The sequence below is a fragment of the Sylvia atricapilla genome, chromosome 4 (assembly GCF_009819655.1).
Source record: "Sylvia atricapilla isolate bSylAtr1 chromosome 4, bSylAtr1.pri, whole genome shotgun sequence".
NCBI classification, from domain to species: domain Eukaryota; kingdom Metazoa; phylum Chordata; class Aves; order Passeriformes; family Sylviidae; genus Sylvia; species Sylvia atricapilla.
This window is the reverse complement of record NC_089143.1, coordinates 48,838,266-48,852,699: the sequence shown is the minus strand read 5'-3', so window position 1 is coordinate 48,852,699 and position 14,434 is coordinate 48,838,266.

Below are 14,434 nucleotides of genomic sequence, written 5' to 3'. Positions count from 1 at the left end.
TGAACTTGCCAGTCTGAGGGAGAAAGAGGAAAAGAGATGGCTCAAGCCCCAGATCCAGTTAGGAAACTGAAACAGGGAAGCAGGAATTACCGTGTTCAGGGAGTTTCCTCAGAGCCTCCATTTCTACCCTGTTTCAGGAGAGGGAGCAGAGGCAGCAGCAGCCACATCTTTGCACAGCATCAGAGACTTCAGCCCAGCCACTGGCAAGGGATGCTGAAGAGGAAGCAAGAGAAGATGATGGGTATGTGAGAGAGAAAGTGTCTATCAAAATTCTGATTTCAGATTTGTGGTAGAAAGAGGTTTTTGCCAAGCTTTTGAGTTCTGCTTAGCTCTGTGCAAATGCTTCACACCTGGAATTTAGTGGCCTGTCTGGAAGAGAATTAAAACAAACCCAGCATAATCCAGCAGAAGCCTTTCTTCCCTGTTTATGAAGCTGCAATTGAATGTGAGAGAACCACTTGACATGCCAAAATGCTTGCAGTACCGGAACATTTGTTGAGTGATTGTGTTTCTCGGCTGGGATGTTGTTGAATCAGAATTGAGGATGTTTTAAGAACCAACATTTTCTTTCTTGGTGACCCTTGGTGCCCATTGAAATTATTGGCTCCATGTTCTTCTTGTTCTGCTCTCTCTAGAGACTGGCTACTATTTGATTTTGATCCCCAATATTCTTCAGATGAGGACTCAGAGGTGAGAATCCACATGTCCTTATCCTTTTTGCTCTCAGGGAGGGGTGAGAGCACAACTCAGGTGTCTCAGGTGGGATGGTACCGGCAGCTGGCTGGAAGCACAGCCCTTGCTGGGAAGTTCCAACTTGCACATCCCTCCAAGTCCCTCCTTGGTGGTGTCTGTAGAGGGAGAAGCCCTTGCCAGGGTGGCACTGGCACATCTCTGTGTTCCTTTTGGTTCTAGCATTGAGGGACAGACTAGAGATACTCCAAGTCCTGTTTGCCTGATACCAATAGAGCAGCAAACTCTTTTGCCCCATGTTCCTGTGGTTAGGGTTTCCGTTTCTCAGCAGCTGTTCATCCAACATGAAGTGTTTAGGGCTGCCAAGGGAAAGAAAAGGTTCTGGCCCAAATCCAGTTAGGCAACTGAAACAGGGAAGCAGGACAGGGTGGCTTCAAGCAGTTCCTAATCCGTCTCCATTTTTACCCCACTGCAGGACTGGGAAGGGAGCCAGCAGTACCCACTTGGTTCCAGATCATCAGAGAATTCACTTGAACCACTGGCGAGCAACCTTCAACAGGAACCAAGAGATATTGAATTGTAAGTGACAGATGGAAAGTCTTTCCAAAGTGTAATTTCTGATGTATGGTAGATACAGGTTTTTGCCAGTCTTTTAGTTCTACTTGATTCTGTTTGGAGAATGCTGACTTCCAACATAGTGGCGTGTCAGGAAGAGAAGTAATGGGGAAAAAAAACCCCTAAAAGCAGCAAAATCTGGGAGAAACCTTTCTTCTCCATTCCGGAAGTCATTATGGAATGTTTCTTACATTATGGCTTGTGATGCCCTGCAATGCTTGTAGTACATAAAAGCTCTTTCACTGACTTGTGTTTCTCGGCTGGGATGTTTTTGAATTAGAATAAGGGGTTGTTTCAGTTTCTGCGATTTTATGATTTGGTATCCCTCTGTGTACTGTGAATTTAATCAGCATGTTCTTTCCGTTCTTTTAACTCCAGTGAATGGCCAGACCGTTTTGAGAGCCCTCCGACGTGGCAGGATGACATTACAGAGGTGAAGATCATGTTCTTATCATGTGTTTTTGTTCTTTCTGCTTTGTGAGAGGGGAGGAGACAGAGAGGGAGCTGCAAACCCAGGTGTCTCAGGTGGGATGGTACGGGCAGCTGGCTGGAAGCACAGCCCTTGCTGGGAAGCTCCAACTTGCACATCCCTCCAAGTCCCTCCTTGGTGGTGTCTGTAGAGGGAGAAGCCCTTGCCAGGGTGGCACTGGCACATCTCTGTGTTCCTTTTGGTTCTAGCATTGAGGGACAGACTAGAGATACTCCAAGTCCTGTTTGCCTGATACCAATAGAGCAGCAAACTCTTTTGCCCCATGTTTCTGTGGTTAGGGTTTCCATTTCTCAGCAGCTGTTCATCCAACATGAAGTGTTTAGGGCTGCCAAGGGAAAGAAAAGGTTCTGGCCCAAATCCAGTTAGGCAACTGAAACAGGGAAGCAGGACAGGGTGGCTTCAAGCAGTTCCTAATCCGTCTCCATTTTTACCCCACTGCAGGACTGGGAAGGGAGCCAGCAGTACCCACTTGGTTCCAGATCATCAGAGAATTCACTTGAACCACTGGCGAGCAACCTTCAACAGGAACCAAGAGATATTGAATTGTAAGTGACAGATGGAAAGTCTTTCCAAAGTGTAATTTCTGATGTATGGTAGATACAGGTTTTTGCCAGTCTTTTAGTTCTACTTGATTGTGTTTGGAGAATGCTGACTTCCAACATAGTGGCGTGTCAGAAAGAGAAGTAATGGGGAAAAAAACACCTTAAAAACAGCAAAATCTGGGAGAAACCTTTCTTCTCCACTCCGGAAGTCATTATGGAATGTTTCTTACATTATGGCTTGTGATGCCCTGCATGCTTGTAGTACATAAAAGCTCTTTCACTGACTTGTGTTTCTCGGCTGGGATGTTTTTGAATTAGAATAAGGGGTTGTTTCAGTTTCTGCGATTTTATGATTTGGTATCCCTCTGTGTACTGTGAATTTAATCAGCATGTTCTTTCCGTTCTTTTAACTCCAGTGAATGGCCAGACCGTTTTGAGAGCCCTCCGACGTGGCAGGATGACATTACAGAGGTGAAGATCATGTTCTTATCATGTGTTTTTGTTCTTTCTGCTTTGTGAGAGGGGAGGAGACAGAGAGGGAGCTGCAAACCCAGGTGTCTCAGGTGGGATGGTACGGGCAGCTGGCTGGAAGCACAGCCCTTGCTGGGAAGCTCCAACTTGCACATCCCTCCAAGTCCCTCCTTGGTGGTGTCTGTAGAGGGAGAAGCCCTTGCCAGGGTGGCACTGGCACATCTCTGTGTTCCTTTTGGTTCTAGCATTGAGGGACAGACTAGAGATACTCCAAGTCCTGTTTGCCTGATACCAATAGAGCAGCAAACTCTTTTGCCCCATGTTCCTGTGGTTAGGGTTTCCGTTTCTCAGCAGCTGTTCATCCAACATGAAGTGTTTAGGGCTGCCAAGGGAAAGAAAAGGTTCTGGCCCAAATCCAGTTAGGCAACTGAAACAGGGAAGCAGGACAGGGTGGCTTCAAGCAGTTCCTAATCCGTCTCCATTTTTACCCCACTGCAGGACTGGGAAGGGAGCCAGCAGTACCCACTTGGTTCCAGATCATCAGAGAATTCACTTGAACCACTGGCAAGCAACCTTCAACAGGAACCAAGAGATATTGAATTGTACGTGACAGATGGAAAGTCTTTCCAAAGTGTAATTTCTGATGTATGGTAGATACAGGTTTTTGCCAGTCTTTTAGTTCTACTTGATTCTGTTTGGAGAATGCTGACTTCCAACATAGTGGCGTGTCAGGAAGAGAAGTAATGGGGAAAAAAGAACCCTAAAAACAGCAAAATCTGGGAGAAACCTTTCTTCTCCATTCCGGAAGTCATTATGGAATGTTTCTTACATTATGGCTTGTGATGCCCTGCAATGCTTGTAGTACATAAAAGCTCTTTCACTGACTTGTGTTTCTCGGCTGGGATGTTTTTGAATTAGAATAAGGGGTTGTTTCAGTTTCTGCGATTTTATGATTTGGTATCCCTCTGTGTACTGTGAATTTAATCAGCATGTTCTTTCTGTTCTTTTAACTCCAGTGAATGGCCAGACCGTTTTGAGAGCCCTCCGACGTGGCAGGATGACATTACAGAGGTGAAGATCATGTTCTTATCATGTGTTTTTTCTGCTTTGTGAGAGGGGAGGAGACAGAGAGGGAGCTGCAAAACCCAGGTGTCTCAGGTGGGATGGTACGGGCAGCTGGCTGGAAGCACAGCCCTTGCTGGGGAGCTCCAACTTGCACGTCCCTCCAAGTCCCTCCTTGGTTGTGTCTTTAGAGGGAGAAGCCCTTGCCAGGATGGCACTGGCACATCTGTGGGTTCCTTTTAGTTCTAGTATTGACTGATAGAATTCTTTACTCCCAAATCTCTGTTGTGGTTTCCGTTTCTTCTGCCGCTGTTCATCCAATGTGAAGTGTTTAGTCTTATCACAGCAGAACTTGCCAGTTTGGGGGAGAATGAGGCAAAGAAACAGCTCCAGGTCAAACCCCAACAGGGAACAGGAAGAGGGGAGGAGGGTGTTCAGGTGGTTCCTAAGCTGCCTCTGTTTCTACCCTGTTGCAGCCATGAGAGCAGAATCAGCAGCAGCCACAATTTTGTGTTCAGGGCAGCACCTCTTTGTGCCACTGCTTTGAATGTTCTTAACCAAACTTAGAGAGTGATACCCTGCACTTCCTCACCTCCCCTGTTTTATCTGCTTTCTGAGCTGCGGTTTGCATGCAGCACAGGGGAGCTCACCAAATCTAACTGTATCTTCTTTTCTCTCCTTTCCCACGTGCATCGATGAAAGCTTCATCAAGGTGAGTTGATGTTTTACAGTTGGCAACAGATTTTTATCTAAAATGTAATGGGTATTTTTGTTGTTCTTTTCCAAGAAACTCGAGCAGCAGGGATCGAAACTGCCTTTAGCAAATGGCAAAGGACAGGGCTAACGCCCCTGGCCAGTGCCTTAGAGAATGGATCCGGTGTGTGTGTGATGGCCTCTATCAGTCACAGTGGAAACTCCCTGCAATCAAAGTTGTAGCTGAATACTTATGCAGAAGGAACTTTAATTGGGTAACTCTTTCTGCAGGTTGAATGGATTAGTGATAGATTATTGTCACATGGATACTGGAGTCGCAGAGGTCATGGTTGCCTGTGGTTTCTGAGAGTTCAAAAGCAAACAGTATTTCTTCACCCTTTGGCTGTTACAGACCAGGCCATTAAAAACTGATCTCCCTGGGACTTGGTCAATATGTTGCCCACAAAAATGGGATTTGTTACTGGGCTACAACAGGCCAATACTTGTACACTTGAGAGAGACATTGATTGTTTATTTCAGTGCTGCACAAGTCTGGGTGCTCAGTGGTGTTTGACAAATCAGACACGCCCACTATCAAACCTTTTCTTTATAAATTTTAACAAGCAAAGAAATTGGCATGAATTGGTTACAAGTGACATAGTTATCTTATTAGTTTGTATTTTGTCTTCTATTGGTTAATGATTGTCTCACTTCTCACTGTAATTCGTCCACTCAGTCCGTTCCTCAGTCTCTCTCTTTTTTTGGGCTGGGGAGTTTCTTGTGTTGCCGCACCATGAGTTGGTGGTTGCAACCTCCCCGTGCAGAAATGTCTTTTTACCAGTCAGAGCTGATTTCAGGAGAGTTGGGTTTCTGAGTTTCTTCCTCATCTTGGCAGTTGTGCCAGATGTCCACTTGGCTCCTCAGTTCTGCATTCTTTGTGTCCACTCTCAGTGGGCATCCTTCTCCCCAAGCTTTGTTAACTTTCCCCCAGGTCTGAGCTCCTTGAAGCGGGTCAAGCCCTGAACCCCTTACCAAGGCAATTCTTCCAACAAGGAATTTGTTTTTCTGCCCCATGGGGGCAGAAACTTAGAGCTTGTTTGTTAGTTGCTCTCTGATTAAGGGATTAAATCTCCCTTCCAGTTGATTTGGCTTGAAAGTATACAAAGATGAAATATATCAATACAAAGAGCATTCTTTCCTAAGAAATCTACATATTCTACATTTCGTATCACGTATAACTCCATTTTCCAATTACCTTAACTCAGGAGGGAGATGGTGACAATTTCAAAGGAGACTCTGGTCTGAATAATGTTGTAATTTCAAGGGACTGTCCTTGAGAATCTCTCAGGTTGCCTTTCTAGCTGTGTGTTGGGTGAACAGAGCAAATACTCTGTGTTGATCTGTAGCAGAGGAGTCACAATATGTGGAAGAGCTCAGCCTTACTCTTTGGGAAAGCAGTTTGTTTAAGATTGTTTTTACCCCATTTGAATAGCGTCCATTTAAAATAGGAACCATTACTGACTATTTATATAACTCGTTTCAAATGTAGCTCTATGGAGAGAGAGAATAATAGATCTAACTTTTGAAAATTAAATTGCAGTGCATGAACAAGAAAGGAGAAACATTACACTGAACAACCAGGAACAGGTGGATGACTCTAGTAATGGAACAGGAGCTAATGATGCACCTGTGGCTGACTCAGCCCCTGCAGAACAGGGATCAGAGGAGGAGGACACTGAGAGTTCACAGTACGTATGGCTCATGGCCCACCAAACACTGAATTTTGTGCCTTTTTTTTCTTTTCTGTGTAGGACTAAGTTGCACAGCTATGCCTGGTTTATCTTTCAAGCCTTCCCATTATTCCCATTATACTTATTTCCCTCCTTCTCCCGTGTTGCATGATGATCAAACGATACCCATTTGCATTTGGGAGAAAAAGGCAGCCCAAGGCAGATGGATAGAACACAGTGGCACAGAATTTTAGAGATGAGTGTGGGGGGTGTGGCAAGGAAGGGGGATTGGTCACAGGCCATAGCTCAGATTTGCTTTTCCTGACAAGCTCTAGAATCGATATTAGATATGGAAATATTTCCATTGTTACCAATGAGGCTTGGCATCATGGGGCCAGCAGGCTGCAACCAGGCAGATTCCAGCAGAAATTCCTTGCTGGAACTGTGCCAGCTGTCTGCTGTCCTTCTGGAGCTGGAGCCCTTGTTCCCGAGGTAGACTTGAACACAGACAGTTGTGGAGGTCGTGTTTTTATGGCCAGTGCTGGGTGGCACAGGCCCTGATTAGTTTGCTTCTGTGGTGGAGATCTTGCAGTTCAAGTTGGGTGCCTGCACAGTAAAATCCCCATTGTGCAGAGAAACAGGAAAGTGCTGCTGTAGGAGCACTCCATCAGGATAAGAAAGATGCAATGCATTAGACTGGTTAAATTAAATCAGGTGTCTGTGTCACTAAGGAAGACAAAGAACATGAGAATTACGGTATAAGGTTTTCTAAAGCGGTTTTTGGGGTCAGGGGGAAAACCATAGGTTTTGATAAAGCTGGTGTACTTTGAGCCTTTTGGAAAGGCAAAGAAGGAGAGAACTTGAATATGGAACTTGGAGGTGTTAGGTCTTAAATATGCCACCTACAGGGCTTCTACTATTCTAAACCATAGTGCGTTTTGCCAATGAATTTGTAAATGTTTAAGTTTTGGTTGTTAAGTCTGTAGGTGAACAAATCCCACCACTAGGTTAATATAAAAAAGGAATACTTTGTTCCTTCAGTCTCAAGCTTCTCAGTTTCTGAATGTAACTGCTCTGTTTGGGTAAAGCTGAAAGAGCTCAGTGCTGCAGCATTTAACAATGACCAAAGACTCCTTCCCCGGGCTGGATCTTGCCAGAGCCATGTTACTCCGTAGTTTAGAACTGGGTCGTGGAGTGAATATTCTGGGGTGAATAGTTCCCAGAGGACAGATGGATGCTGTAGTTACAAAGCTCTTACTGATGACCTGCTGGAAGTTGAAGTTACCATACACAAAGTGCCAAGTGCTAGAGACTGCTGTTACTTCAAATCACAGAGCAGGGTGACTGACTGCACCTTTCTGCTAGTGCAAACCAGGACACTCCTTCCCTCAGGGCAGGGAGACCCCAACTCCTCATTATGTGCAGCAAACAGGGACTTAAAGGCAGCAGGGTTCCTCACAGGAAATGTGTCATGGCTAGTCAGTGCAGTTGCATGATTATATGAGATTTTACGTATCAATAACCATTTGTGTGTGGTGATATTAACAACTGCCCTTTCCTTCTGGTTCTTATCCCTCTAGTGCACAGCCAGGAGTTGTTATTAGGTGTCCTATTTGCATGGATTGCTACTCAGAGGTAAGGCTCCACCTGTTGTCATCCTTGCTGCTTTGTTGGGAGGTGGAGGAAGATAGAAGAGAAGGGAGCTGCACAAGTCAGCTGGCTGATGTGGGGTGCTGTGGGCAGCTGGCTGGAAGCACAGCCCTTGCTGGGAAGCTCCACAAGTCACTCCTTGGTGGTGATTGTAGAGAGAGAAGCCCTTGCCAAGATGGCACTGGCAGATCTGTGGGTCCTGCATTATTCTGCCTCCAGATGATTCATTATTCTGCCTCCAAAGTCTCATTTGCCTGGTGCCAATGGAGCAGCAAACTGAAATTCTTTCCTCCCAATACATGTTGTGGTTTTCTCTCTTCCAGATTATCCAAAGTGGACGACAGCTAGTGGCAACCCTGTGTGGCCATGTTTTTTGCAGCAGGTGTCTCCCTATTGCCCTGGAGACTACTCCCACATGCCCAACCTGTAGGTTGGATCTTTCTCCAGATCTATATATTCCGCTTTATATATGAGTCCTTCTCTTCTCAAAAGATCCAGACTCAGATGGATCTTGGATAATAGGCAATGTAGAGACTTGTTTCTTTATGTATATAGTTCTTCCTGTATATAGTTCTTCCTGTATATAGTTTCATTTTTGCTGCATTCAATTATAAATAAAGTTTTGATTGATTTAAATACAGTCAGTCTGCCCTTCTGTGCTGGATTCTGCTGACAGACGGGGATGTTGCTTCCCAGGTGGAAATAAGGCTCTTGGTTTGAGCAGTCAGAAGCTCATTCTTCTCATCACGCTGTAGTCATTGATTTGGGGGGAACTGTGCTAAAGCCATAAGCTTTGTAGTTCTTGTGGCCAGGTCTTGTGTTGCACAGGGAACAAGAAACAGGCCCTGCTTGGGCTGTGAGGGATTTGATTTCTCAGGCCAGGCTCTGGTGAACGCTTTGGTGAAAATGTCCTGATTCCATTGCTCAGAAGATGGGAAGAGTGGCGGGTTGTGCACACATCCAAAGAAAGCCATTTTCTCTGGGGGTAAGTGGTACAGAACAATCTGCTCATTTAGCGTTTTAAGGTTTCATTGGAATTAGAATGCAGAGGCTTTTGAAGGAACTTGTTTTTGAATGTATGAAGTTGGTTACTGACTTTGAGCTGTTAGTAGGACAGCTGTGTTGTAGCTCCAGTTCGTTCAATTCCAGCAGTGTAATCCTAAGTCACACTGAAGAGAAATGCAATTGTCCAGAGATATAATAATTGGGCATAAGAGTGGAAAGACAATTACTTCTGTTTTATAAATGTAATAAAGAGGCAAAGGTAGGTCTGAGGTAAAGAATTCAAGAGTAAATTCTTTGTGTCATGAAACAGAAACTGGAAACTAATCTTTCCTTACTTTCAGCATTGTCTTGAAGTCAAATTTTTTTATGTCTTTTTCAGTTTTAGTGTTTTTTTTTTTTTTTTTTTTTTTTTGCGGTAATTTTGTACCCTTTTAAATAGTAGCATCTCAAAGGCCTCGGCAGGACTCCCATCTATCATTTTGTAATGTTTAGGGAATTATAGGTGAAGTGTTTTAAAAAATTATATTGTAGATAAAAAGAAGGATAGAAAAGCTTTGCAGTTTTATGATTTTATGTGGGGAATGATACCTATTTCTGAAAGAAGCTGCAGAGTTAGATGGAAATCAGAGATGTATTGGGTTAGAGGGCTTCCAAGAGGCCTTTCTCTCATTTTCCCAAGGGTGGAAATGAGAGTGACCTCCATGTAGGTCCTTGAGTTGTCCTGGCTGAAAGATTTACATTTCTGAAGTGAGTGAGAAACTTCCCCAGGCTTCACAACCTTTCAAAGACTATTAGTAGCAGCCTCATGATGACACCAGCCAGCTCTGCCAGGACTCTCAGATGGGTTCTATCTCCTTCTGGACTTGTATGAATTAGGGAACTGTGTCTAAGTAGCAGGAAAGAAGCTGTGGCTGTGGTAAGATGGGAAATGACAAACATGGAGGAAATGGGTAAGTTTTCTGTCCTCTGAAATAAACACAAATAAGTCTGAAATGTAATTTTTAATTAACTTGGGGAAAAAAAAAAAAAAAAAAAAAAAAGAAGAAGAAGAAGAAGAAAAAAACCCCATCTAGTAGCTATCCTACTGATCAGATGTTTTAGCCTGATGTGCTCCAGATAGCTGGGGTACTTCTGGAACAGGCATGCGGAGAGGAGCAGTGAGGTATAAATGTGCAGTGGGAAGAGTGAGCTGAATGGAACATGTTTATTTGACATACTCCAGCTGAGGAACTCTCTGCCTTTAGCAATTTTTCTCTACCCTGCCATATGTTTGTAGAAAAGTTTTTAATCTGGTATATCCAGACTGTGGACCATTTCTGGGTTATCTGTGGTTGTTTGAATTGATAGAGGTAAGAGCTGCTTATGTGGTGCTGGGGTTTTTTGGGGATTCTTTTTGTGAGGGGCTTTGTAACATGTTGATCTCCAATTTGGTTGCATTTAGTCTGTATAAAAATACACATTAAAACACAAGCATAAGCTCAATAAAATCATGTGGGTTGTTTTAATAGCCTGTATGCAAAGAATCCTAGTATTTTGCAAAGAAAATACAAAAATAGGGGCCTGGAATATCATAACTAAGTTCTTGTAGAGCTCTTGGGGTGCCAATAAATTTGTAAACTCAAAGTTGATTGCATTTGATAATGTGCATAGTTCTTTGTGGTATTTGTATTTAGCCAGTGGAATTTCCCACAACAACTACCATTGATCTGGGTATTAAATAGAGGGGGTTTTAAACAGAGCGGGTTTTAAATAAGGAGGATGAAGTTATGCATAGTTAAACCAGATGATAGGTATGGACCATGGGGGATGGAAGCCTCATGGTTTAGAGCCAACTGCTATTAATTACAAACTTTGTTGCCCCTTTCTCAGAAGCATCCAGTCTAGATCACTGTTGCCAACCAGAAGAATCAAAGTTCTGATTCACTATTGCAAATCCCAGGCACCCTTCTTCAACTGACATCCTCAATGGGTGACTTCCTAAAATTACCTTTTATTCAATTTTATTCTGCAACTTTGAAAAGGCTGTAGAATCGCTGAGCTTCTGGTTATTATAGGGTTTGTCCTGCTAACATTAAATTTCAGCTCAAACTGTAGTTTCTCTCATGAATAGATACCCATTTTTATACCCATTTTGCACTGTTACAGTTCTGAGCTATAAGGCATATACTTTGCTATGGTTCAATATAAGCTTGGATGATGACATGTTGGGCTGATAATAACTCCTGGTGTATTTTACTGGCATTGCTCTCTTAAACAAAATCACATGATATATAGACTATTGAGTTGCCTGAGAAGCCAGCAGTTATAGTAGGTATGTGTAATTTTGCACAGATTTGGCTAATTTTGTAGAAAGAGCTAATGTTTGGCACCCGTGAAGCTTGTTTTTATTCATCTGGCATGCTTCCATTCAAATACGCATTTAATGTGGTCACCAACTATAGAAATAGTTAAACAGTACTGTAAATGGACATGTTTTCTTTGTTGGGATGATCGCTGACACACTGAATTCTTTTCATTAAGTAATTTGACCACAAGCATCTCTTTACTTTGGAAAAAGAAGAAAAAAAGCTCTAGCAAATACACTTCCTTTCAGTTTTCATATTTGCAGTATTTATGTAGAGGATATAATTAGAATTCCAGGATAAATTGCACAAGGTATTGGAAGAAAATCAAGACTAAAATAAACATTCAATTCCTTTTTTTTTTTGTTGTTGTTTTTGTTTTTTTTTTTTTTTTTTTCTAAATTTATTTTAGATTTGACCATTGCACACAAACATTTGGTTATAAATAGATACCTCATCTATTTGGAGTAACTTTTTACATTCAAAGTAGGACTCTGGAAAAGAAAATCCTTTTCAAAGTGATCTGAAGCCAACATGCAATTTGAAACCTTTGGTTAGTTTATGAACCTTTACTACAATTGGATTATATATGTATGCTCTGTAGTAAATACCAAAAAGCCCTCAGAAGTAAAACATATCCCAGCTGAATAATCTTTACTGAGAAAACTTGCAACTGCTGTTATTTTTAGCTCTTGATAAGTTTGCATTAGCAGGGTGTTGTGTACTATTGGTATACACTATAGCTATTGTTACAAGAATAAAGACCACTGGCATGTACAGTGCCAACCTGACAGACATAAATCAGCTAATCTATTTGATGGTAGTAGCACTTACCTTCCTTGAAAGAAGTGGAAGCACTCAAGTACTGAGGAGAACACAGTACCATTCTGTGTCTATCATCCTTATAGAGAATTTGCTACACTACTTGGAGATTGCTGGAAAATACAGTTTTATGTTTTTCCTTGTCAATCTAATAATGAAGAATGTTAGTGCCTCTCTGAAGATCCCTTTACCATGAAAATATAGGCACACACATGCACCATATACAGGAGCACTAATTGTTTAAAGGAAAACATCATTTCTCTCAGGAGGAAAGGCTGAGAGAAACAGGACACTTTAGCCTGAAAGATGGGAAGGCCTGGGGGAATTTCATCAATGTAATACCTGAAAGGAAGGTGGAGTAAAGCAGACAGTGCCAGATACTTGCCAGTAATGTCCAGTGACAAGACAAGAGGCTATAGACTCAAACAGGAGATTCCACCTGAACATCAGGAAACACTTCTTCACTGTGAGGGTGACTGAATACTGGCATGGGTTGTCCAGAGAGGTTGACAGGTCTTCATCCTTGGAACTATTCAAAAGTGATCTGGACACAGTCCTAGGCAACCAGCTGTAGGTGACCCAGCTTGAGAAGGGATGTTGAATCAGGAGAGCAAGGTCCCTTTCACTCTCAACTATTTCAGAGTTTGCAGTTTAATACAAAGTTGAACAGAGAAACTGGGTCAACAATATCAAAACTAAATGAAAACCTTTCCTCTGAGCATCTGCAGTAGGTTTTTTTTCTGCCTACTACTTCCCCTTGGTATCTAAAAGTATACTAGGAATTTTCTGTATGTCAAAACAAGACTAAAATTAAATAAAGAATTTCATTAGACACAGCCATTTCCCCTTTGAGAATAGCAATTTAAACTCATTTATATAAGCAATTCTAGGTCAATTTATCAACCACCAGTACCAGAGGATGCATGCCATTACACAACTATGGCTGGGCTTAGGCAAGCAAAGATACAGCACTTGAAACCAAATAAAACTGAGCAAAAACCAGGACCAAGAGTGATTTATTTTTTTCAGCTAATTTACTCCATCTTTGCTAGAATTTATGTTGAGATTCAGGTTCCTTATAAAAAAAATAAAACAGCCTAAAGAAGCAGGTTAAAGTAGTGCTTGATCATTTCTCTCTGGAACAGCATTGTCATAATTTATAATATATATAGGAAGTCTGGGCAACATACCCCTACTTGCCCTCTCCCTCCCTCCCAATATTGGCAATGACCCCAAGGCACAGGGAGAAACAAAATTATGAAAACTGTTTGACAGTCTAAGATGGTACCTTAGGCAGTTGTAAATAATTTTCTTCTGATTCTGCATCTCTCAGTGTATTTCTGGCTGTAAGGACCATAATTCATGAGCAGGAACAATTGAATCCATGCTGCACCAGATTATTTGCTGCTTTTGTCATAAGGACAATTCTGGTAACTTTTCAGGTTGATTTATGGCTCTTACTTATAAATTAAAATTCTTATGGAACTCAAGAAGTCCTAGCTTGCAGTTTTTGCTCTTAAAAGAGAAAACTTAGCTGAAGTCCATAATTTTTTCAGGTAGTATACAAAACTGCTGGCCTGTCTGATTCAATACAGTTCCTATTAGAATTATGACCAAGAACATGTCTTCATTCAAATCTCTTCTGTTAATGTTATCTTTTTCTTTTGTTGAAATTATAGCAGAAATTGTGAGGTTAAGTTTGGTTTCAACTCACGTATTTGTGGTTTTTGATTCTTAAAAGCTTTTTAATAGTTATCTTCTACATGACGTATGTGTCTCTTTTCCTGTTTTATTTTATTTAGTGATGGAAAGTAATCTGGTGATTACATTTTTGGTTTTCAGGTGGTTTTTTTTTTTTATCTTTTTTAAGAATTTGTCATCTGCCTCTAATGTTGTGCAACAGAAGGTTTTTATGCACCTCTTGCCCATGAAAAAGACAGTGCACTATTGATCCAAGCGTTGCTGAGTGTGTATTTTCTTGCCATATAAGTAATACTGCTTTTGTAAATTCCACTAATGTTGAATACCTTGCTTGTGCCTCAGTTTTGGTCTCTTCTCCCTGACTGCTAAATGCATGTGCATGCAGCACATGGAGATGGTCATGATTTAAGTGACAAAGTATTATTGATGTATAGTATGGTGTTCCTGTGTTCAAGCGTTTGCCTTCCTGAGGAAAGGAGGCAGCATCAGGCATTGGTTGCACGGTATAAAACGGGACACGAGCAGCTGTAGCATGATCTGAAAAACATATGCTGTAAAGCTATAAGAGTTGTATTGGACCCAGTGTATTACTGGAACAGTAGAACCTTACAAAAATTACAT